General features: G+C 37.0%; 1 protein-coding gene across 3 annotated transcripts in view; it reads right to left on the bottom strand.

The window, feature by feature from the left end:
- Positions 1-26,005, bottom strand: part of LOC126875770 (ankyrin repeat and SAM domain-containing protein 1A-like) — an 83,548-nt gene that overhangs the window by 21,004 nt on the left and 36,539 nt on the right. The gene's annotated exons all lie outside the window — the stretch shown is intronic.

The raw sequence follows: 26,005 nt of genomic DNA, 5'->3' as shown, positions 1-26,005 counted from the left end.
TGTGTGTATCCTCTCCGGTACGAGTACATTCGAGAGACCCTGTACGTGCAAGTGTACGTCCAGGCGTCGTGAAAAGCTCATAAAAATATTAAACAGACGGAGACGGAGAGTGATAAAAAGGGAAAAAGAAAGGAACAGGAAGAGGTAGCAGCGGTAGACCAGAGAGAGGGTTGCAGCAAGAGAAGGAGAGAGAAGTCGCGAGCGCACGTTACAAGCAGCAAACGTACGTAATTTTAATTAAAGCTCCATGATGAAGGGCGTCGCCTGCTCGCGCGCACTCCAGCCACCAGCGTTATATTATGTAGGCAGTTATTCAAGTCATATACACAAATTACATAAATCCTCATCGTCGTCCCTTTCTCCCGTTTCTCCGCCTTCTATCTGCCTTTCCCTTTCCTTCCATCAACCTCAACCACCCCCTTTTCGTACACCTTCTCCTACTAAATTTTTCTCTTCCTTTCCTTCCTTTTTTCCTTTCCCCCCCGGTTCCCATTATCTCCTTCTCTGTCTCACCGACGCGACTCTCCCAAGGGATTTTTTCTCTCGTTGCCATTCTTCCCGCCATCGCACGAGCGACCGCTGGCTTTCACGGCGTAATAGTTTCCCTAGCAAGGGAATCCGTTTAATCGCAGTAATTGGGAAGAGCTGCGACATTATGCGCTTTTTCTTTCGCCTTTATTTCGTCGCCAGTTTGCGACACTCTCACCGCCGTGAGAAACTACCGCGTCGAATGTGTTCTCTTTATTCCTTTCTCTCCTCCTCTCGCATCCTCTCTCGCGTCTCCTTTTTGCCTCCTCTTGTTACCCACTTGCTTGTTTCTTTTTTCCCCCTCTTTCTCTCTTCTTCTTCCTTCCTTCCCCTTCTTTTTTTGTTTCTGTCCTTTCCCTTTTTTTTTTTTTGTTACCGCTTTTTCGAAAGGGAATTTTTATTTCGCTCTTTCGGAACGAACCGGGATGCTCTCTAACAGAGAATTCATTTCTTGCGATGATATTGTGTGCGTGTAGGCTGCATGTCCGTGTGTATGGCGCGATTGGATTCGTTCTGTATCGAATGTTCTATGGCCTGGTTTTTTTTCCGTCGTTCAATCGGTTTCACAGTGTGTTTGTCGATTCGAGGAATCGTCAGTGAGTAAAGCGAACACTTTTTCAAATTAAGAGTGATATTCTGGTATTCTGTAATGCGGTTTGAAAGGGGTAAAAGATTCAAGGATTAATCGTAAAACCGAGCTACTATCTTTTGAAGTTCGTCAATACCGTGTTATCTGTGTAAATGAACGTGAAATCGTAGGTACATGTGCTCCAACAAAAATATTCCGAGTCTCTATCGACATTCGTATAAAGAGAGTGCTTTTTTCGGAATTGATACGTCAACGGTTGCTTTCGTGTGGAGAGTCGCACAACGGAGTTATTTGAGTCACAAACATTGAGGATTGCCAACTTTTTAAATTCATAAATCTTTCTCTTAGTATTCTATAAACGAGGCATTTCAATTTCTAGTTGTAATATTCTTACCGTACCAATGGTCCAAGGGATATTTTGAGTCATTTACATAAAATAATATCCTTTTAATAATTTAAAATAATTTAAACAAAATATCCCGTAAAATGTAAATATCCTGAGAAATTTTATCCTAACTTCGTATTTCTTTCTCTGGTCAGAAAATACTTCTAAAGTACAGATCGGCGAATAATTCCATTGTAAAAACGAAGAGTATACGTTCTTTCAAGCTCGTTGCTTCGATCTTCGTACATCTGCGAGGAGGACCACGTACAACCGTAGGAACGCGAAGATTTAAAGAAAAAAAAGTGCTTAAAATGTTCAGAACGACTGTTACTCGCGGTAGCCTAACTCGCAACCAAGGCGTAACTTCCGCTCGTCTTAACTCCCTATTTCTAGATTCCCGACCGCGGTCCATTAAATCTGGAAAATTCGCGACGATGCCACGCTCCTCGATGCTCGTAAACATTAAAGTAATTCTTGCGTAAATAACTGCATGCGCCTGGAAAACGCCGGATTTCGCTGTATATTAAAAACGAACGGCCATTAAGTCGCTCGTAAACGGCGCTCTTTTCGAATCTGTTCTCAAACTGTTACCAAGATTTCCATGGGCAAGATCTGACAAAGTCATACAAATTCCAGGATAGTTGATAACGATTTCAGGAATGACGACCAAATGTCGTAAGATGATTGATGAGGAATTAATTACGATTTAAATATCGCCTCGCTCATTTGGAAAAGTATTTAAGCAACGACTAAAATTACTCGGCAGGTATCATATTATGATACGATGAACAAACCGAACATGGGAAACGATCAAACGTATATAATGCAGTTAACATAAAAAATTAACTGTAAAATCTTCTTTTTCATTTCACAGATCTACAGATGTGAAAAAACGAGGAAACACTTTAATTATCAGAAGTTCTCGACCAGCGTTAGTCAAACCTTATTATCTTTTCCACGTAATAATCACAAGCGAATTACCATCTCCACAATAGGAATCATTGCATCACCCATATAATTATTGCATTCACCACGAACGACAATCAAACGACGACCACATAATTCGTCCAAGAATGCATCGCACCTACGATCAATTGAACCTAATTGACGAACCGAGCACGACTTTCGACACGCGATGAATTCACGCAACGTATCGCGATCATAGAAACCGTCTTTTCCCGCGTTTCTTATCGTAAACCCATTGTTGAAACACTACGGTGGTCCCATGAAAGAGCATTCGTCGCTTAACAAGATAAATAAGCTGCTGGTACAAGCTGTAGATTGAACAACGATTGAACGACAAATGCCCGCGTAATTTGTAGACCAGTGGCTACTTACGTCTGGCGATCTATTCATTCGTTGAAAAGGGACTTAAGTAACATTGTACACATATATCGTACGTCGTGGGCGTATGTGACTGGAATTCGTTGCAGCCTTTGTGATATTTCGTTGAATCGTGACACAAGTAGGAGATATGGACGTTCTAGTGAATAGAGTGGCTATTTTTAGGTGGTCGATTGTTACACGTAAAGTGAAAATGGGTCAATATTTTTGGTATCTGGGTGCGGTTTTGTGGTGGAGAAAGGAGACTGAGAGAGATAAATGGTTCGTTTTAAAATATGGATACGTTACACTGAATGTATTAATTTGGTAAAGATATATGCTTACCGGCCAATGTATACAGATGCTAATTTGGTAAGTAAATATATTCACGAACAATGAAATTAAAAATTTTACTGACAGCAGCATACTGTGTTGTCAATAGATGAACACCTATATTTACTGGATAGAGTAGACAGTTTTACGATTTTATGATACTTCGTAGTTTTGTGATATAGCAATTTAACTAGTCGCCATATACTACATTTACTAAATTTTACGCTTTCACTGTGACACGTATACGTATTTTATGGACTTTTGATAGCAAGGTGACAGATCTATGGTTCTGTATGTAATTCAGTTTGATATTCCAACGACTACCAGGTTAACTACTGCATCTCTATAAACTTTGAAATCATTAGTCACTTTCACGTAATGTACACTATATTAACACATTATTGACTGGCCAGAGCTGTTAAACAATTATTAAAATATCATATCGTGTAAGTTATTCACTACGTTGGATAGTATTTATTAACTTGTGTAGAAATAAAGTGAGCGAAAATTATCCAGTTATGAAAGTAGCTGCTTACGCGTGATAGAGTTTGCGTAAGAGGCAGCCAATTATATAACAATATGTTAAGATACTTCATCGGCGACGACAATGCGGCTTAGTTTAGGAAACAAAGCTTTCGGGTCAACGATTTCTAAATAACCGCACAAACTGCGACGTATTTGGACACGCTAATGACCCTAGCTGACTCATAATACCGCTAATTAAACTTGATTGTAGCGCTCAATGGGTCAGGAAACAGGGTCCCGTTTAAAATGCTTCCAACCAGACCGCTGAAAGGAATCCTCGATAACGCATTAAATCGCTAGCAATTAACGTCAGGCATCTCCATCGAATAAATCAAATTCATCAACCGACAAAAGAAAATAAATATTCATTACAAAAACTTGGTAATTTCTAAAGATCACGGTTTTGGATTCGTATTAAAGAGATCCTGTACACTCAAAACGCGTGTAACGAGTTCTAAAGAATTAAAAATTCATGTACTTAATTACATGGATAATTATACGTCTCAATATCCTTGTACATCGATATTCCAGGTCTCTAGGTCACGTGTATTGAAGCACACGAGAACGTCTATATTAGCATATCTATACCCGATCATTTAAACGCGATTAAGTTGCAAAATAGAATATGGATTAACATTGATAAGTTTCAATATATACCGTTTCATCTAATATATAATCTAATATATATATACGTATATATTATAATATACAATATATAATTTAATGAGTTAATATTTTAATACTGTCAATACTGTCAATACTGTGAGTCAATACTGTAGCACATAATAGGAGCACGGTTTATCGAAGATTTGTGATACATCGTTGGAAAACTTCAGAGTAAAGGAATTAATAATTTATATAAAGCTGTTCATTTAATGAAGTCTCAATGTACCTACAATAATAAATATTTAGTTTGCAAAGCAACATGAGTTTAAATGCACGTGAGACAGAGATTTCTGCTCTTCTTATCGCATCTAGTAATCTAACGTTTCAATCCCTGTTGCAACGGAATTCACAGTTTATCTCAGTTTATCTCTGTGAAACAGTCGTTTATCGCGGTAGGAACTAAAAGCGTTTATCGAGCAAGGTATATTAACATGCCGGGAATTCACATTCACGGTCATTTACATTTGCGCGGCAATGCGAGCAGCGTGCGCCTCAACCTTTCGACGAATTGGTCGCTCGAGCGCATAATTAAATACTGCCAGCATTGAAAAGTATAATCGTACGAAATCGCTTCGGAGAAGACCGTCGCATCGTCCCGAGGAAATAGCTGGCTCTAACCAGCGAATACGCGAGCAGAATTACAACCAGTCGAACGATCGACGCGGCAATGTATTTAACTGAAACCTTGAACAGTTCTGCTCGCTTATCGCACGGTGTACTCGTCATATTTGCGTTGATACAAAACAAATTCACCGCGGTAATCGTTGACTAGTCTAGCAAACTATATTTATAGAATTATACTTTTCGTAGACACTGCGGTTCATTTAATTCCTTGTTTATTTACTTAACTTATTCATCGAAATCTGCCTTTCGTTGTTCGATATTAAATTCTACTAAACAACTTTCGGATAAAACTTTTTGTTTCTATATTGCAAGATTTTATATATACGCTTTATACGAATTATCGTAAAGTTTTTGTCAAAGTTTCGTGATTTTTCTCTCAATTTTTTTCCAACGCGTGATTTTAATAATATGTGATTACGGTTAATGATGGATGTCTGATTTTTAAGAATTTCGATATTACTTGGTATAAGCGTAGACATTTTTTTATTACCTCTAGTTTCTTTCGACCATGTCAATTATATAGTAATTTGTATTAAAATATTATAATATATGAATAATATTCAAGCGGAACTTTCCTTATCTTTCGCAATACTTTTTAACCAAGAAGAATATCTGTTCCTCGAACAGTTTAAAATTCTCTGCTAACACATCTAGAAACATATATATTCATTTTCTACATAGTAATAAATATAAACCCCGTAGCTCGATCACGAACCAGTCTTCCTTTTCTCCATTCCTCCTGTATTCGCCAAAAACGCGCGCGATTTAAATCCAGTAAGTCCAAATACACCAAACTAATGAAAACTCAATCGGAAGGAAGATATTCCAAACTGGGGTTGCTGAACAAAGGAAATGTTATAAACACGTTGCCTCGAAAGGATGTTTTCTTTCCTGGTTCGAAAGGTTTAAAAACGGAACAAAGCGGACCGCGATTTCGATCGCTAGTCAATTGTTGTTCGTCTGCCGCGCTCGTGAAATCGAACTGTATATTTGCCCAGATGTCCGCTATATTTCGGGGCTGGATTATAACATAACACACGAGGCAAGAGCCGTGCCACGGCCAAACATAGAATCGCCCCTAAAAATATCGGAATTGCGAGCCGGAAATAACCTGGCCGGACAACACGAATTCTACGAGAAAGATGACCCTACGCCGTGTTCTTAATGAGTTTCTAATGTTCTTAGTTAATCTGCGATACCAGGATAATAGAATAAATAGAATAGAACGGTAATATAGTAATGATCACGATATACGAGATCGTCAGAGTAGTCAAGGTAACCAAGTTTTAAGATACCGGGACAAAAAATTGACAGAAATATGGGCACATAAAAACCCGAAACTTCGGCCAAGGTTGTATAAACGAAATTTTAATACGAAGTCGATGTACTTTATAGCGGAATAAAAATTTGTGCGTATTTTTGTAACAATTTTTCCTCGCAATTTTTCAGTCTTTTAACCGAGTCGTGCTGTAATCATAAATATAATCAAATAGGTCGATTTTTATTTTTCCAAACATAAATATGATACAGGTTATTTTCAACGAACACAGAACGATATATTAAAATATAGGAATCCACACGCAAAAAAATTGCTATGTCTAAGATATAAAGAATCCGAGTGAACTCATTTTCCTCGATTAACAGATTAATACTTGCAATTCTTCTGGTTATAAATGATAATTAGACAAAAGTAGAACGCTAAAACAGACTGCAGTATACGGCTTTAAGTGAGTCTACAGTTCTAAGACATCAGTCGGTACTGCTTTTTGATGTTTGAATTTACAGCCTTGCTATGTCATGATTTGTATTACACGGATTGATATTTCCTGATTACCAGCGCTGTCAGTGTTATGGATGCTGTTAGGCGATAGAATATTTTAGTTTAGAAATTAGCCTTGCTCACAAGGTAGTAGAGTAGTACTAGAAGTAGCTGAACACCGTTTTAGTGCTCTGGATATAACTCAACGCGAAGGAAATATCTCTAGCTCACCTTGTCAATGTTTTCTCTGAAAGAATGCGTTTCGACGAAAGAACGTGGTTCCGCAGGTAGAAGAACGCATGTACCTGATTGTACCTGTGCTGGCTTAACTACGTTCGAGATAGCTATCCTTTTTTGTTGTAAGACGGAACGTAGAAAAGCAAGACAGGTAGAAGCTACAAAAACCGAGCAAGAAACTCGTGTAAATTGTACCAACGAGCGCCACGAGAATGATATAACAGGTTTCAATCAAGCAATTAACGAGTATACTCGTGTTTAAAGGATGCAATTGTGTTTAATCTAATTTTAAAAGAACCTGATCTTTAATTAAAGGTCAACATGATTTCTATAATCTCTATCCGTCTTTTTATGATCACATTTTACTTTATCAATTTATCTTTTTATGATTTTTAAATATGAGGGTATTACTCATTTTTAAAGTGTCTTTTTATCATCAACATTCTTACGAAAGAATTTCCTTCAAATTTATAGGTATCGGAAATCCAACCATAAGTATTAGAATGCTCGATGATATTTATGTAGTACAAACCGAATGAATATTTTCCAGTTATTTTATTAAAACTTTGTTCTTTGTGCCTCTCCGAAGTCAAGCTAACCTCCCCTTTTTATTAACATTAAATAAAACAAAGTATTCTACACTTTCTCAATAAAAGTAACCAATGATAATTCTTCTGATATTTATTGCTGACAGTAAATATTTATATCATTATCTGGCTCTTTCTAAAGTGTAAAAAAGTCAATATTCTTATTTGCATCTTTCATGTCATTTGAATAACCTAAATCCAACCCAAAACGTATATCTTCGCAAACGTCTTAATATATTTACCTGGTCGTCTCGGCGCTCGTTAATTCGTTACGCAAACTCAATAACGTTTCTCTGTCTCTCTCGAACGATGTGCCCGCACTGTCCCCACGAACGATATCGAGACGGCGCGATTTCTCGACTCGCGACGCGTCCTCAAATAATGACGCAACGAATGGGCAAACTATTATTACATCGAGCCACGCGACGAGCAACAAGTATCACGGTTTTTGCGAGGCACGCCAGGAACTTCGGTCACGCAGGATTCCCTCGTTGACTGCACGTGACACTAATGCACGGTTGAGCGCGCGCGCGCGTGCGTGCGTGCACGAACACGTAGAAACAAGGGAGGGTACGTAACAAGACCGAGGAAAGCGCAGAAAGTCCAACGTTCGCCCATTACCGACGCGACACCCGTCCCCCCACCTTTTCCTCTCTTTCCATCGGTTTGCCAGATGTCCTTTTTCCTCCTTGCAGGATACGATACGCGCGCCTTCCGAGTTCACAAACTACGAACAATGACCGCACGGTTACACGACCGCGACCGGTCGACAAATCGCTGACTTTTGGAAAACCGGACTCCGCACCGTCGACGCGTTTGTATCGTTTCGTAAAAATTTCTACGCAGCTGTTGCACCCGTACGTACGTCTGCTGCGAGATAACGCAACGAGTGCCGGCATTTAGCGAGAAGTAATTTCGATGTTTACCGCTGCCAGCAGTTTTATGTGCGATGTTCGCTCATTTGCGTATAGCTTTCGGTAATTTTGTTTTCGAAATATTTAACGGGAGCGTCGTAGATCTAATATCGTGTTCTAACTGTTAATTGTTCAGGGAATTGTTCACATAATCACGACATTAAATAGCTAATACTTTCGTTATTTCATTAAAAAGAGATACTATATCCTGATTAACATTTACTTTGAAACAAGGAACAAAAATACACACCCTGTGGATGAATCAGTTTTTCTCGCAAGTTGCTGAAGAATCCTGTGTATTATCAATTACCAGTACGTCCCCTCTTTTCAATTCTAAGGAACCAAACACTATAATACCATATAATAATTTTCCAAAATTTCTTCGTGTGTTCACTTGTTTGTACACTATCCAACTTTTGCACTTTTCTCTTACACACTTGTCATCGTACGGTAAATAAAAATTCAATGTAATAATACAAGTTTCAGAGACACGAATGACAATTGCACTTGAGTGTAGATCACAATTTTAGCGCCACACATTTGACGCGCCAGTATTAAATGGTAGACTGGTGCTCGCACTGTAATTCCACTAGAGCGGTTCTCAGCTGCTCAGTAACGAAACCAAGTTTTCTGAACTCGAGCGACACGCCCTGACTACGAGCCGCGCGCGATGATCCACCTGCCTCGATCGATCTTCGTCCCACTGTACACTGGCGGCTGATTCCAGCGGTTCTATCGATCCTCCTTCGACTGAAGACACGTGACCTTACGCTGCCTCCTCCAGTCTACCTGTGCGTGATTCAAGCACCGTGCTTTCGACGAATGTCCCTTTCTTTTCGATCAGATATCTGTTTACTGATGTTTTCGATAATCAGCTGTTTGATTATCAGTCGACGAATACTAATTTACAACTTGATTGGACTTCTGCCGATAAATAATGACTTCTTTCTCTACAATTACAGATTCTTGTTCGGGGATTTATTGGACATGAGTAATTTTGATGTCCGAGTCTTTTGTGAGATAATTTAAACGTGATTTTTTTTAGTGATTAAACATATTTGTTTTCGTATATCGACTGTTCAATAATTCAGGTTGAAGATGAAAATTCGTTTCCTATTGATTTATTAATCGTCTCTTCTTTAGTCCCAATAATATTGTCAATCTCATAAAAAAAGTATCAGCTGTTCATCAACTTGAAACTTGATACTCCTACAATTATGCAATAATAAAAAAATCTCTAATGAACAACTGATGAAGTTTGGAACAGTCGAAAGAAATAAAAAAAAAAAAAAGAGAGAAAGAGAAACGATTATACAAGAACATACACGTCTCTTCACAAACTACCGAAAGGCATATATCTCGGTCACCTCACAAATTCTCCTGTATTATCACACGACCTAGCATAACCCAACACTCAAATACAAGTCTCTATTTCGCAAAATATCCCCAACTTTTGTCTAACCTAACCTCGAATAAAGCTTCTCTGAGCAAACTCGTGTAGACTAGGGATTCCAGTTGGAAGCCCAATGGAAGAACGAAACCGGTCTACAAAGCGATCGAGGTTGGCGCAGGTAGTTCCAGTTCGATTTCAGCACCGGAGGATCCGTGGTTGTGGCGTGCATCGGTCAGAGGAACACGCGACGAACCGGTCCGCGGCGTTGAATCGCTGTTTCTCGTTGTCGTTCGCCAAACGACTAAAGATTTGGTGATCCAAGAGAGGCAAACACAAACGACGGAGTTGATCGACGACGCGCCACGAGGCTGCTTAACGAGACGACTAATTCGAACGTGTTAGATCCACGAGGAGCGGTTGCAACGGTGGTAGTGGTGGTGGTGGCAACGTGTTCGAGTAGGAGTAGCTTGAGGAGAGGGGAGAGGAGGTCCGGTCCTCGCCACCCGCACTTAGCAGCCGGACAGCAAAGAAAGGGAAGGGAGAGGCGAACGGCCGGTAAGGAGCAACAGAGACGCGTAAAAAGTTACCCGACTCGTATAGGACTATGTAGTGTGTGTTGGTCGCGTGGAAAGATGACCCCAGAGATGGGACTAGAGTTTGCTGGGACCCCAGGCCGAATTATGCTACTGTTGGTTAGGATGGTGCGAAGGAGAAAGATGAGAAGATGTCGAGAATATTTCGTCATCGGTATATTAATCTGCTTTTTTTTTTGCTAGTTACTTGAGTTTTGGTATGCGGAGTAACCTAGTTTTGGATTGAGAAATTTATGAGGATGGAAAAGATGGTTTTGAGATAGAATTCTTGAGAATTAGTGATCATAGTTAGATGCTATTGCAATGAGCTTTTGGAGATGGTGAAATTTTCGTAGTTGCATAGTTTCGTAGTTGCATAGTTTCGTAGTTTTGTGACGATTATGGGTATGTAGATGGTTTGTTCTAGTTACACAAAGGAACAATGGTTTCTTTTACAGTCGTGTAGGTATAAAGTATTGACTTATTACCGTATTATCTTTCACAGAGTATAGGTTCTTTGTGTTAGCTGTGTCGACATGATCCAATTTGGTGTTACAGATTAGAGAATAATTAAACTTCTATAAAACAAACGTTAAATTTATTTGGTATTTTTGTGGATTCTATTAACGTAATGCCAATTGTTGGTTTGCATCGTAAAATGTGATCTTGAGACTGCATTCGCGTGAACTTTGTTTCGCAGAACGGCTTATCAGTCAGTTTACGGAGCCTGCAATGTTCCAGGTCCTCGAAAACACGCAGACGACCCTGAGAAAGAATTGAATGGCACAAAACAGACAATGAATCTACACTTGCGTGGAACGCGCTTGCATATGGTGAAGGTTCGTTTCAGCTGACCAGGGTCGGACATTGTCATGTTAATGAATAGAAGACACATTTTCAAGGCAAAACTTGCGCTTGTTCGTGGATTGCATGCTACGTAATTACCTTATACCTGAACAAAGTCGCGTATAATGTAAGCTGACACGAAGATGATGAGATAACAGAGGAAGACGCAATTTCACGTCGAACTTGATTTTGAAATGTACATTCGACTGAAGGTTGAATCAACTAATCCATTAGCCATTAGCCTTCTTGTGCTTTGGTATAATACAAATTCGGAAAAGTAGATATACTATACAGTCCAATGTCTCTAAATAATTTACATTTTTGGATGATTCATCCTAATGTATTTTAATGGAATATTGAAGAGACAGGAAGTAAATGATGCAAAATTAAAGCCAACAACTGAATACTCGTATATCGATACGGTATTTGCGATAGGTATAGCGCATCAGTACTGAGTTACAATTGTTAGAATCCAATGGTTGCCTTAAATACACAGGAAACAAGAATCGCTGCAAACAATTATCCCTTTCAATTGATTCAAGCTTTTTAACGACAAAGATTTCTTATAATCTATAATCTATAACCTCCTATAACCTCCACTTCATACTGAAGAAAAGTGTAATAATTATCTCAACAATATACATACCGAGAATTAACCAAGAAATATCCCACAAAAACATCCTCGAAGCATTCGGAGCAGCAAGTAGTATTCGAAAAACACTAAATTGATCCGCAACTATCGATCAACGACCCCAAAGAAAAATCCGTTGCTTATTCTCACGATCGAAGCAAATTATTAACCATCGAACCGGTTAATAAGATGAAGAGGAACCCGAGCAACACACGACACTCTCGTGCAAGATATAACTTGTAAGAACACGTCACTCATCTAGAAGAGGCGACGACGACGGTTCGTTACTCTGGCTTTCTGGGAAACTTCTTGGAGGTCATGACTAATCCATTCTGCGGCGGAGGAAACGGTACGTCTCCCATTAAAATGCGCGCTGCGTGCGAGCGAAGGCTCCGGTTGCTTCCGTTTAAGATCAATAGACGCGCGTGAGCAACGAGTAATTACGTCGATAAAAGCCATGACTGAGCCCGCGAAAGCGAGAACATCCTTTCGCGATACGTTTTATGCTCGCACGAACCGCACCTCTTCCTCGAATTCGACCGTAGATTCGCCTGGAATTACGATTTATCGCCGTGTTTCAGGCGTTGATGTCTCTACGAACGACGATTATGAAGACGTACGATTTAAGAGAATATACAGTCGCCTTGGGAAATAAGTTAACGCTCCCGCTAAAAGTTTAAATGTAAGACCGTTAACTTACTTTCCGAGGCGATTGTGTATACTTCGTATGTCGTAAATTGCTGTAAATTGCAGCGAGGAAGGTTCTATAGGTGAAGATAAGTAGAAATTGGCGAGTAACGAAATCGCGTTGAAAATGTTATTTTCGAGAAAAATACGAGGTATATCATCATCTTTAATCTATTCGTGCAATTATATTATCTTCCTAGTTCCAAACTATTCATTATTCGAAAAAGTATTTTACGTGAAACTTACTTTGTTCCGCGGGAAACATCTTGTGACGATCACAAGATTTATCTAGGTGGACGTGCCTTTGAGATTTCAAAGAGACTTTCGTTCTTTTTTAAATAGACCTATACATGTTTCGTACGCCATTCGATGCACGTTTTAATTCTTTACAAGAAAATATTAAGATACTTGGATCGATAAATGATTAGTTTAAAAGTCATTTTAACTGTAACATCGCAAAACTTATCGTATGGAATATAAGGAAAACATAAGCAAGAAAGCAGCACGTTGTCTTACCTTCTCTTCCCTTCTAGTAAGACAGCATGTATATCTCAAAATCAGCCGGGTATAACAGGTAGAAATCCATTTATCTGAATTCATCGAAAAAATGATACATTCATTTTGTAATATTGTATTTCTTCTTTTATTAAGCTTCCTTTGTCTTAAAAATATTTAGTCGTTATTTCCTAACAGCTAGTGCACCTAAAACAAGTTCATCTATCTGAACATCTGGAGAAGATCATATACTTAATTTTGCCATACTTCTGTTACTAATCAGTTCCCCCTTCAAGTATTACATTGTTACCCAATAATGCGCCATACATCGATGTTACGAAATCAAGTCGTAAATACATCTTTCATTTGTATGATATAGAAGGAACGAATATAGATATATAGGAATTCAATAAAATCTTTCGTGTCACAAATTACCTACAATTATATACTCTTTCACCCAGCAATCAAGCTAACATCGATCAAACGAGTTTCCCGTAACAGAATCAACCTAGGGCCATTTTCTCCTTACTTTTTTCCTCTGCAATCCTTCAACGACTATGCGCGATAAATCACGATACATTTTTTTTGCTTTTTCTCGTTTTTAGAGCCAAGACACGATTAATGGAGCGGAACGAACGCAAACGAGATTCGCGATATAAGATACGTAAAACGAGATCGAAGATTTCCCACAACAGGGAAGAAACTCTCGCGAGAGAGAGAGAGAGAGAGAGAGAGAAAGAGAGAGATTATGACATCACGGAGGAATGCATAAAACCCGCGATGCATGAGTCACGCAATACCGTCGTTGTATTCTTTCGGTGGCACGACTGTTTCCAGCGACTTTTCCTCGCGTTTGGCCAGCTACCAGCAAACTCATAGATAATTCGAACATGTGACGCGATAAGCGAACTGCGGTGCGGTTACTCGCTGGGAAGAGCTCGTTTATCGATGTTCGAAATTAATTTCGTAACGAGCTTTGGTCATTGATTAGAAATTTCCCTAAATACTCAGGGAAAAGGGGCACAACCAAATGATAGGCTGAATAATATTTTGGAAGTCAGGGATTACGTGATTTGTATTCTTGTTTTGCTTTTGTTCAGATTTATGTCTTTAGAAGAGAACACGTGTGATAACGTGTGAATCAATCAATGTTGATTACTGAAGCCACGTGTTGGTGATACAGAAAGATAATAATGCTTCAAGTGATATTTTAATTATCATTGTAGATCATTGGAAATTGAATAGCCTTCTGAACAAATAATTTAATTGTGAATCATTATTTTTTATTAGCGGATGACTAATAGATGATTGGAAATAGATCGAATTTATATTTGGATAATTAGGCTTTTTAATTCGACTAAAACGTATACATAAATATCTGAACAAGTCCAAATGTGTCTAATAATACCTGACAATGAAAATATGTAAAGAAGAATGAACTGCTAGTTTAGCGTCAAGCAACGTAAATTGCTAGTGACTGTGACAAACTATGTACTAAGAAAGTGGTTTCCGAACACTATTTAGTGAAGACAACTTTAGCCCTTAGTTGCGAGGCAACCTGGAATGTAGACAAATTTAGACATTGAAACGCCAAACAGATGGAATGATCTGTGATAAATTCCTTTATAAAATTTCTCTAATTCTTGAATTTTAAAATTTTAATAAAAAAGAAAAATTCTGAAAAACACGGAGAATTTATTACTTCTATAGCGTTTTACGTTCAGAACGCCTAAATATCACGGATTAAAAATTGATGATTCATTTACAGAGTACGAAGAATAGTTAAACAAGGCTCCATTATAATTGCGGTTTTAACAATTGTCGATTTCGAGCACGGATTTCCGCGTTCTTCCGGTTGACGACAAAGAGGTACGTACTTTTTCGTCACGGTCATAAACGGAACACAATGAGGAGTTAACCAGCCCACTGAAAGTGAGTTCCGGTTCCCTACGTTGCAACTTGTCGTTCGACGAACCTCGTATTTTTTCTCCTGAACGAAATCGTTACACGAACGAAACTTCTGTCACCATTCAGTCAATACTCCATTCAACTAGATAGTTTCTTCTTATAATAGCAATTATTTTACAAAATTTTGCATTGCTCATTTTTTCTATTCCATTATTAATTCCTGTTCCAATATTTACCTTACTTTATTTAAATTTCATTCACAAATAAAGCATATTAATAAGATACATTTGACTTATTCCTATTAAGAGATAAGAATAAATTGAATTGAAAGATAAGAGGCTTAAAGTCATTCAAGGACATCATATTTCATCATAATTATTAGTCTTCATATTTCTCATACGATAAGAGAACACGCGTTTTAAGAAATAGATTTTTCTTTGAATTTCCATAGAATAAATTAATATCTAACGAGTAAGTTAACGGCAATAGTTTACGAAAGAAGGTTCTTTTCACTTATCGAGATTTCTACGAATTCGAGAAATCTGAGAAGAAGAGAATGATCCGGTGGAGAATGAACAAATTGAAAAAAATTCTATGTTGTCAAAAGCTTTCTAGCGAGATGCCAGAACGGAGACTGAATACTGATTTATTCGAAGATGGTAAGAGATTGTTGGGTACGAGCGAAGAGATAAACAGCGATAAGATATAACGTATCATTTGTCAAACGAGACGTTGTCCTGTTCTCTATGTACGCGTCTTCCCTCTGACAAGTCTTGCTACGTGCTTCGAAATGTGTTTTCGATGCATTCACTGCTGTACGTGTTGAAATGTCTACTTGCATACACTATGTATTTCTTTTTCTCGTGTAAAACTAGTTACAGTGAGTGATAATGGAAAACAGGATATTACTCTCCTGAAGCGTGTGATGTATCAGATAGCGCAAAATTACTGCAAAAACTAATAGTTGAACTTTGTCCTTTCGCTGCAGGAAATGTGTAACGCATAACTAGTGAAAACGGTACTCTTATTTTTCAATCAACTTTTCTAAAATTTGTATTTTAATATTTGACTACATTATCGGCAGGAAGAAAGAGAAGATTTAAAAGATTATGATTCAGCTTCTACACGCTATATTCACTCTATTGAATCTTATTCTTCGAAGCTAACCTTTAAAGCTTTAAGCTTAATTTCTTCTTTTCGTCTAATTAATTTATTCATAAACTCTCGGTGGACAAACTATCCAACCCATAAACACCATATCAAACTCGATCAACTAAAGTTTTATTTAATTCTGCTAAAAGAGAGAACTAACGGGAATGGAAAAAATAGGAAAACTATTTTATACCGGTATGTACCATCACACAAAAATTTCTCCTCGTTAGAAGCGATCCGTGTCGCAACAATGGGTGCCAACGGTTTCAATAAACGAACGTTGAAGCGATGGCCCGAAATTCCAGCAGGAAAAAAACGCGGCTCGGTGATTAGAAACTCGATTGCGTTCGTTCGACCACGGTTTTTCTCCCGTATGGAACAGGCGTGTAACGACGAATGGTCGAGTTGCGTCGAGCTGTTATCCCTTTGGGAACGCGTGCTTGTGCCGTAACATGTACCGTATTCCACCGGATGTCATGATGCGGTTTGCCTTATTGTAGCCGGTATATTAACGTTCATACGGACGCTGCTGCCAAATCGGACGAGTGACGTTAACCGAGCCGAATTATGCGACAATGTGTAACTGCAGCGTCCACTAGCTACGGACTAGAAAATTCATCTCGGATCACCTCGTTTGCCCGCTCGTTCGCGGCTATTTAAACGTTTCACTGTGTATTACAGAGTTGTTAATGAATTTTGCTTTGATTCTACCTTGCAGGTGGAGAGATTGTAGTGTGTCGAAGCAGTACCTGCTGCAGATAGAGTAGTTTGGTTTAATACAGACAGCCAGTTTATTCTCGATCATGAGTGACTGTTCCATGTAGTACATTATCATCTAGCGTCATATAGAATTTTAATTAAATAACGATTACATTTCACTGAAATAAACAGACTTCTAGATATGTGTATAATCTCTGAATAGCGTACAATAAATAAATAATATAAATTGGAGTATGTCTTTAAACGAGGTTTCGAGAGTTTCCAGAGATATTCTATGCTATAGAGGAATTAATATTTCGAGAGCTTCCAATAAATGACAATTATTTTTCATTGAGATGAAGATATCTCTAGATATATTATAACGTCGAAATAATGTATACTAAATAAATGAATAGCATAGATTGGAAATAGATTTTTCAACGAGGTTTCTAGAGCTTCCGCTAAACGTGATGTAAAAGAAAATTTATATCGTGTGGATTGGCATGAATTTTTAATTCATAGTAGTTAAAGTTAGATATAAATGATATCGCATTCTAACAGCTTCGAATTAGGAAGGAAGAATCTATCAGCAACGTGTAGCACAGCTCAATTGATAGAGCAGTCATCCGGGAAACGGAAGGCCCGGATTTAGATCCCGGTCAAGCAATAGAGATTTCGTTTTTTCTCGGTACAAAATGCTGCATAACCGTGAACAACAGTTATTTGATGTTATAACATCAAGTCCATACACCAGAATGATCGTTCTGCAAATCGAAGATACGAGTATAAAATCTGATCTACATGAACAACTGGTCTCGACATTTGATTGCTCCTTTTTTGTTCGCATTGCGTACTATGTAACTGTAATTAGAAACCACTTTGAATATTAGGTTAACCGTACGGGGCTTTCGTGTTGCAAATAGATGATCTAAATATAGAACGTGGACTTTCCTTGCTTTCGACATTCTACGATAACTATAGACTATAATCAAGGAACGTTGAATATTAATTCTAGCCTTTCAATCAAATAACATTTTTATAAAACGAAAATGTAAATGACTATTTAGTAATTCTATCAATTTTCAAAGTTTTCCTGCTTGCGTGTTATATTATAATAATCGTGTAGCTACATATCAAGTCAATTAATTAAAGTACTTATCTTTAGTACTAGGATATAAGGAATTCACCAAGATTGACTTACATCATTGTATACAAAATTGACCTAATATTGAATGAGGAGGTCGTTAGTCCTAAGTCAACACGCAACCTCGGCTGATAACTTCCCTCCAACAGTTTTATCCTAAAATATGTACTATTCATTTCTGCCTTCATCTCCCGTTTCAACATTTTTATTTCTTCCCATAAAGTTAGATTTACTTGGATTAAGATTAAATATGAGGAATCTTACTTTCAACGTTCGTGCTACCTCTCTAATATTTTAAACACAGTTTCTGCTTCATAATGAATAGTTACAAGTGAAGCAGCCGTGAAATTTAAATGTCATTTTTAACTATGGCTGCTCAAATTCCTTTGCATATTTTATAATATCTTTAATTCGTGATACAACTAACTGATCTTTAGACTCTGCCTAAAACCAGTTATGTCATTCTACGCCCAGATGCCTTAGACAATAGTCCTCAGATATTACTTTGTACAATGAATAAATACTCCTTGTTAAAACATATTCTACAAAATATTTTCTCTACCATTTAACATACGTTTCTCGACTGACTAATGTAGATGTTATGTTTCCTATTAACATCTGTTTCGCTAACGATGTGCTTAAACATCTAAAAAAAGAGTTGATGCGAAACAGTTTAGGATGAAAGATTTTGTAAGTAAAGCTTAAGTAGATAAAGGTGGTTATTATCGAAAATCCTCAACCTACGACAAGCGGACCCCTTCGAGTACGCGATAGCACAGGGAAGAGCGCAGTAGATGCACGCGTGCATCTGTTATCACTGAAAACGAGCAAGCCGCGTAACTCACGCCGTCGCGTCGATAAGGCAGACTGGTTCGTTTGTTGATTTAACGCGACACGCCGGCTATCTGCAGATATCACGTTAATGTACAGACCGGTAGTTTCTCTGGCGGCGATGAATTATTGCCCCAGAAACGCTATAGAATGGTTGCCAGTACACGATAATCATGTTCTGGTGATTACGAAAGTGTAGTAAATGAAAAATAAATAGAAGTAGAAATCCCTTCTTTAATTTATGCTAAATTTAATTTAAAATAAATAATAAATAAAAGATGTTAAGTTTAATTTTGTTCAAAATAATTCAGATTCGAATGATTTAACAGCGTGGAACAGATATTTTTTAAGCATCGCTGTTAAATGACTTCCTTAAGAAGTTAAGAAATATCGAATCTGATCGAAATGTTTGCTTTATCATGAATAATGCAATTCAGCAAGATCTTCGTGATAATCGATGATATTAGATGGTCTATAATCCTTTCTGTAAGATTCTACAATCGCTTCAAAGTGCTGCAATCACTTGTTTAATATACAATCTTACAGTATATTCTGCTTGTTAGCAGATCAGTCAATGACAGATATTTGCCTTGTCTGAAAGAATGATACGACAACGAAAGTGTTTAGAGGAAAGCGTGTCTATAATATATAATATAATTCAATCAATAGATAAATGCATCAATTTCCATAAAAAATAAACTCAAGAATAAATTACAACGCAAGAATAAAACTTCCTCTGAGGACACAATATAAGCCCACCCTTAAGTCATTTATACGTATAGCCATCAATTTAAACCCACAACTGAGCCCACAGTGCAATGACGCATTGATTAAGAAACTCATCTTCAAACAAAGAAAACACCGACGATGATGTCCATTGACCGGAAGCGGGCTTGTTCAAGAGGATTCGAATAGCAGCCACCTAATTCATTGTAAATCGGTGTTTTACATAGCAGTATGGGGTTATGCAATGCGTAAGGGGGCGCGCACGGATGAAAATAATTAAGAGGCTAATAATATAAAAGGACGCGTGTCGTTGGTTAAATCTCACCTTGCTCCACTTTCCATTCGTTCGTCACTCGGAAAGCGACGCGTGCAATTAGATTACAACAGTGTGCCCGCTCTCTCGTCGGGCGTACGCGCGGGAACACCGCCCCCTAGACGAGCGAGCATCCACGGAAATCGCATTACGTAACAACCAGAGAAAGCGCTGCATCTATCGGAAAATTTCGTTGCTACTCTTTTTATCAATCGCTCGCATGTAACTGTTGACAAAAGTGTTCAAACACTCGTGGAAATTTTTTATAAATCTATCTTGTGTCTTCTACGACACAATTTTTGAAATTGTATAAACACTATAACGATTAGATTGGATGTTTGTGCGTTTATGGAAAATTTGAAAATGAAAAAATGCGCAAGATGCATATGATACACGTATGCATATAAAATATCCAAAGTAAAGCACTTGTTACAATATTTACTGAGTGAAACAATTTCTTACCCAAGTACCATTTCTTTAATGATATTCGTAAAAGTATGAATTTGCATAAGTATGCACAGTCTAGTAACGGGACTCGTCTATCCGTCATGATTAGATTGATAAAGTTTGAAGCCAATCTAAAAATGTCTACAGAAGTTACGATAAACAACGCTTGTATCTTTCGATGACTTTTTGCAAATGTGATTTTTCAACTGTAATTTAAATTTTAAGGATAACTTTACGGATATTAGAAGATATAGATATTACTTGCTAAGAATTATCAACGAAAATTGAAAATAATGTTACAACTAATATTAGATCTAGGCTCGTCAACTTAGTTCGATATTAACGCGTAACACAGGATTCGGTGTATCGCGTGATACGAAATAGACAGAATATTTCGATAAACCTAACACGATTGTAGCAATCATGATTGCATAATTACCGGGTCGATGATAAAAATGGCAGTAATGAGCATGCATGCAAACAAGTGCAATGATAAATCGATGCATCGTCTTTTCGTTCGCAGACAAATTCGACGTTCCATTCTTCCTCTTTAACAGCAATCTCGAAACGAAAATCTTCGATGGAAATGAATGCACTGCAATATTTACAGAGAGCGTATATGTACAATGAGATAGAAGAAATATAGAAAAAATATACATGAAGATTTGAAGCGGTTGCAATTAGATCGAAATAATAATAATAATAATAATAATAATAATAATAATAATAATAATAATAATAATAATAATAAAGAAGGTAAATGTAATTATTTATGTACAAATTATTTATGTAACTTACCGTGGACCATTTGAAAGACTCGATCGAAAATAATCGTGATCGTTGTACGATCGATCGTGTTCGGCCATCTTTCATTATTAATCTCTTACTCAAGGAGAAAAAACCAAGGAAAACGTTTGGAACGCAATCTCGTCGACAATTTGTTTCACTCGCATGCAGTTTCACGTACACAATAAAATAACAATATCACAGCAGGAACGTCACATGTTGTGAATATTTACTGTACACATCTCGAAAGCGTCGCGTCTCTATCCAAACCGAGTCGTTTTTCGTCTAATTAAATTAATTAAAACAATTAATTTGAAATATAAATAAATAGTCATTATATTTGCTCACTTTTCCTTTTCATCAATCAAAATTTGTTCGTTAAGAGAAACGAAAACTTGAACGAAGATAATTTCACTTGTCACGGAACACTTAGTCGCGACATTGTTTCGCGAGATAGTCGACTCGAATTTTAATCAAAGCGTAACTCGATTAACGTTAAAGAACAAGGCATTTTCACGAGGTGGAAACGACAACGAGCCGGAAAAGCAAGCTCATCAACGGGATTGGGCGCGGCGAAGAGAGATAATAGGGACCAAGAAGAGATAAGTGACGAAAGCTCGGTGGACGTACGAAAGCGACAAAAAAATAATTCAAGACATCGCATTACACAGCAGCATAACGTTTATTATAGCACACCAACGATATCGATATAACGCACTATAATCGCATATTTAGGTTATACTTTTCTAAGTGTAGTACCACCCTACGCCTAGGTTTTTATATCTAACTAAGAATATGTATATATATATATATATATATATATATATGTACTTCTCTCTCTCTGTTACTCGTGAATACTCATTGAGCGATTACAATAACTAGACGAAAGCATATTTAACATAAAATAAAATATGAAAAACAATCACAAAATAAACTATGTACTTATATACCAGGAAATAGAATTCTGTGTAACAAATCAAAGTGCTTAACCTACGAGTCTCGACAATATATGGAGCGTCTTTAGAAGTCGTGGGTAATTTTCATTCTCGACGAGTATAATAACTATATAGAAAAATATCGAGCCTCTCTTACTTCGATATCTTTGTTACTAAAAATTCGTCACTTAATATTCTTTGCATTTGATGCGTGGCAGTAAATTGATAATTGATTGGCTTGTTTTTTTCATTAATTAGTAATGGAAAAATATTTATCTATATATTAGATAGATAATATATATTATCTATATATATTATCTCAAATATTAATTTGACTTTCGAAACTCGGCAGTATATCGTATGCTTACGCTAAGAAAAAAACATCTAGCACCAACATCGAAAAGGAACAAAAAAGAAACATCGGGAAGAAATCTATCCACGACTTTCTAACCAACGAATGTGACAAGTTCTCTGATATCGCCAATTGCACCCATCACAGCGCCCATATGTCGATGAAATACTTTCACTTAGGTATAAACTTTACGATCTACAACGACGATATTTCTCTTTCACATAAAGGAATTGAAATTCCACCAACGTTTTCAGGCTTAAAACCTCTTTCCGATACTACGAACGATATCTTTCATCGCTGTTGCACATATCTCAAGTGAATTCGATTCGTCGTTCTAACTTTACTCTCATTAAAGTATATACTTTGTTACAGTGTGCAATTAAAAGGTGAAAGAAAAACGACAAATAGCCACTACAGAGTATACGTACGATTTATAGCATAATGTATAACTACGATTGAAAGTACTGAACTACAATTTTACGATTAAAGATTCGTATCTTTCTAATACATCGGAATCCGTCCGAGAAGGGTATTTACATAACAGTAACACCGATGTATTTCGATAAATGTATAGGATGTGTAACGTATACTCTATTGAAAAAAACAATCAATAAAACATTCGACATAATAACCTCTATAAATGTTTTTTACAAATATGTCATATACATAATACGCACAACGGTTTGTATATAGAGGGTAGTAGTAAGAAACGAAGGTTTACAGAATGTATTCTTTTAGAAAACATTAAAAAATGTTATGCTACTTCCTAAAACAAAAAAAAATTACCATCGTAAAATAATATGAAAAAGGAACTTCTTCTTCTTTAAATGTAAATAAAAAGAGTTTTTCATGTTTATTGGCACACATAAAACTCGTCGAGTTCTGGCTTATAATAAGAATCATAGTGATTTGGTAGTGATTATTCATAGCGATTGTTTCGAACGTTATAAGTATCGACAGTCGTTGATACAGTAACACGCTGTCTTTTATTTGTGTAATTAGAATAAAAATTACGTAAAACTACATCTTACGTTACGAACCTTGCTTCAGAGAACACAACAGTGTCCTCAAACTCTGTCAAAGCAAAATGCGACGTTCTATTTCGATGAAAAAGCTAATCCGCTAATTTCAACAAAACTGAAAGGATGCTACGTAAAACATATTTTACATAACTAATAAAGGAAAACAAAATACTCGACCAAACATAATAATAATAAAAACTAAATAGTGAAACAAACGTAACTATGAACTACGTATTAAAACTACGTTTCAAAATTACCCAAACTCATAATAATACATTTCCTAAGAAATACTCTATGAAAAAGGAAACAAACAAATAAACGTTCTTTCCCTCCTCGATAGTTCTTCTTAATTCTATTAAACGCAATAAAAGTTCAATAATCTAATCATACTAAATCAAAAAAATCTCCTGTCGTTTTTTCTATACCTAATACGAAACATTTCCATCCCATTACGATATATTTAGCACGCTTTCAAATTCTGCAATCTTCTCTCGCGACACCCTCTATATACCCGTGTATACATCACAGTAAACGAACAAATGTAAAATAATCTAAGGAACTATTCGAATACTAATCGTACGTAGCACATTGCAAGAGCGTGTCTAGCACTTTCTACGTTATCGATCGCGTTTCTTGTCCACCGTGGGCGAACGTCTAGCGGCCGGAAAGGATGACGACTTCCGGTATCGGCTGCTGATTCGTCTCGCGGAAATAATCTGCGCGAAACCGCTGTACAAAAAAACATTTAACGCGGATACTGGTTATATTTATCATGATTACTTCGTCCAGCGACACATTTTTTGTCTCGTTTTATTTAAAATATCGAAACCTGTAGTCGACGGAATTAATTCCTTCGCTTCACGCGTTTTATCCTCGCTCAAAGAGATTTCTATATATCTTCAGCACCCCGTTCGAGTATTTCAATCGAAGTTAGTAGCAGTCTCGTTATAAAGTGGTATTTTCCTTCCTTCCTATATCTTTGTTCTTTCTTATTTCTTTTTTTTTTTCGTCCTTGTTGAGGATCGAGCTCTTAATACTAAAGCACGTTCATTTATGTTTTTTCAGAAGTCGAGAGCGACGGGCTGTACGTGCTTTACGGCATTCTGTGACCCGTGAAACCTTCGCCTTCTATAACTCTTTGCCTATCTTTCTTCCCCCGGCTTAGTCGAAATCTGTTTGTCCCTTTTTGCCATGGGATCCGGAAGGTTCGTTCTTAAATATTATTATTATTATTATTGTTATTATTAATTTGCATTTTAGTTTGTTAATTGGGAGAGGGTAATGTGGGTTTAGCAATACATTTATAGATTAGGTATGTACATTTAGTAATACGGACGTTTGACATTTTCACTGCTACTAACAAGCTCTGCGTTTTGTTAATTGCTTCAATAATACTGGTACTAATAATACTGCAACTATTGCGTTTCTCTTTTCATTAAAGATCACTGTTGTTGCATCTTCACATTTAAAAGAAGATTATTGAACACGATTATACTCAGTCGATGTAGTAATATCCCGGTTAAAAAAAAAAAGAAAAAAAAGAGTAAATCTCTCCCGAGAAGGAAAAATGAAATTCTGATAGCAACAAAAGTGTTACAATGACTCTGGAATCATCGTGTAACCGTGTTTGAGACGGAGAAGTTACAAAAATCGTAAGTCGAGAAACGAATTTTCAAAAGAAATCTCATCATGATTCAAGAATTGAAATCAAAATCGGAACGATCGATTTTCTTGCGAACGTTTCGAAATATTTACGTAAACGATATATCTCTACGCGTGGATACAAATCTTCTTTCACGGTGTATCTTTACACGTTGACACATTTACTCAGGGTGACGTCATCGTGTTCCCGGCGCATCGCAAACAACCACCAAATGGAAATATTGGCTCAGCGTTCGATAAACCGGTATAAAATACGAAAATACGACAACCATATATTCGCGACAATGCAAAAATACGAGCCAGAAAAAAAGGAAATGGAAAGAAAGACGGAGAAAGGTAAAAACTATACAATTGGTGGCTCACAAAACTGGTATAATACTAAAGATTGAACCTTTCGGATCGCCATGTTATATTAAAAGAAAAAAAGCCATGACAGTCGAAAAGTCCTGTTGTTGTTCCACCTACAGTACACGAAATCGTAGAAACAAAAGCACGATGTAAATATAATCGATCCATCGATGTGAAACAACAATCGCGAACGATGTTGTTCTGATACGTAGAACGTTTCGACGAATCAAATGTTACAAAATATTTCGTACGAAAATCATCGTCATGACTCTCTTACGCAATTGAGCTAATATTATCAGCGAAACTTTACAAGCTACAAGTTATAAATGTAAATTATTAATGTTAATAGATTCTCTTGCATCGCAATGACAAATTTGATAATAAAATAGATAAAGTTCCATTTTATATGAATTTTATAAGTTAAAATTATAAAAATTGCTTTGTGCAACGCGAACAAAGTAATCAATAATCTAAATCTAATCTAAACTTGTTTGTCGACTCGCTGATGTCATTAACCCTTCGTAGACAAGCTGGTTCGCTTGTGCTCTCAGCGATATTTCCCTTCTAAGCCTTATTTTTTTCAAAT

The sequence above is a fragment of the Bombus huntii genome, chromosome 2, assembly GCF_024542735.1.
Source record: "Bombus huntii isolate Logan2020A chromosome 2, iyBomHunt1.1, whole genome shotgun sequence".
Lineage (NCBI taxonomy): Eukaryota > Metazoa > Arthropoda > Insecta > Hymenoptera > Apidae > Bombus > Bombus huntii.
This window is presented reverse-complemented; position numbering and strand designations above follow the sequence as displayed.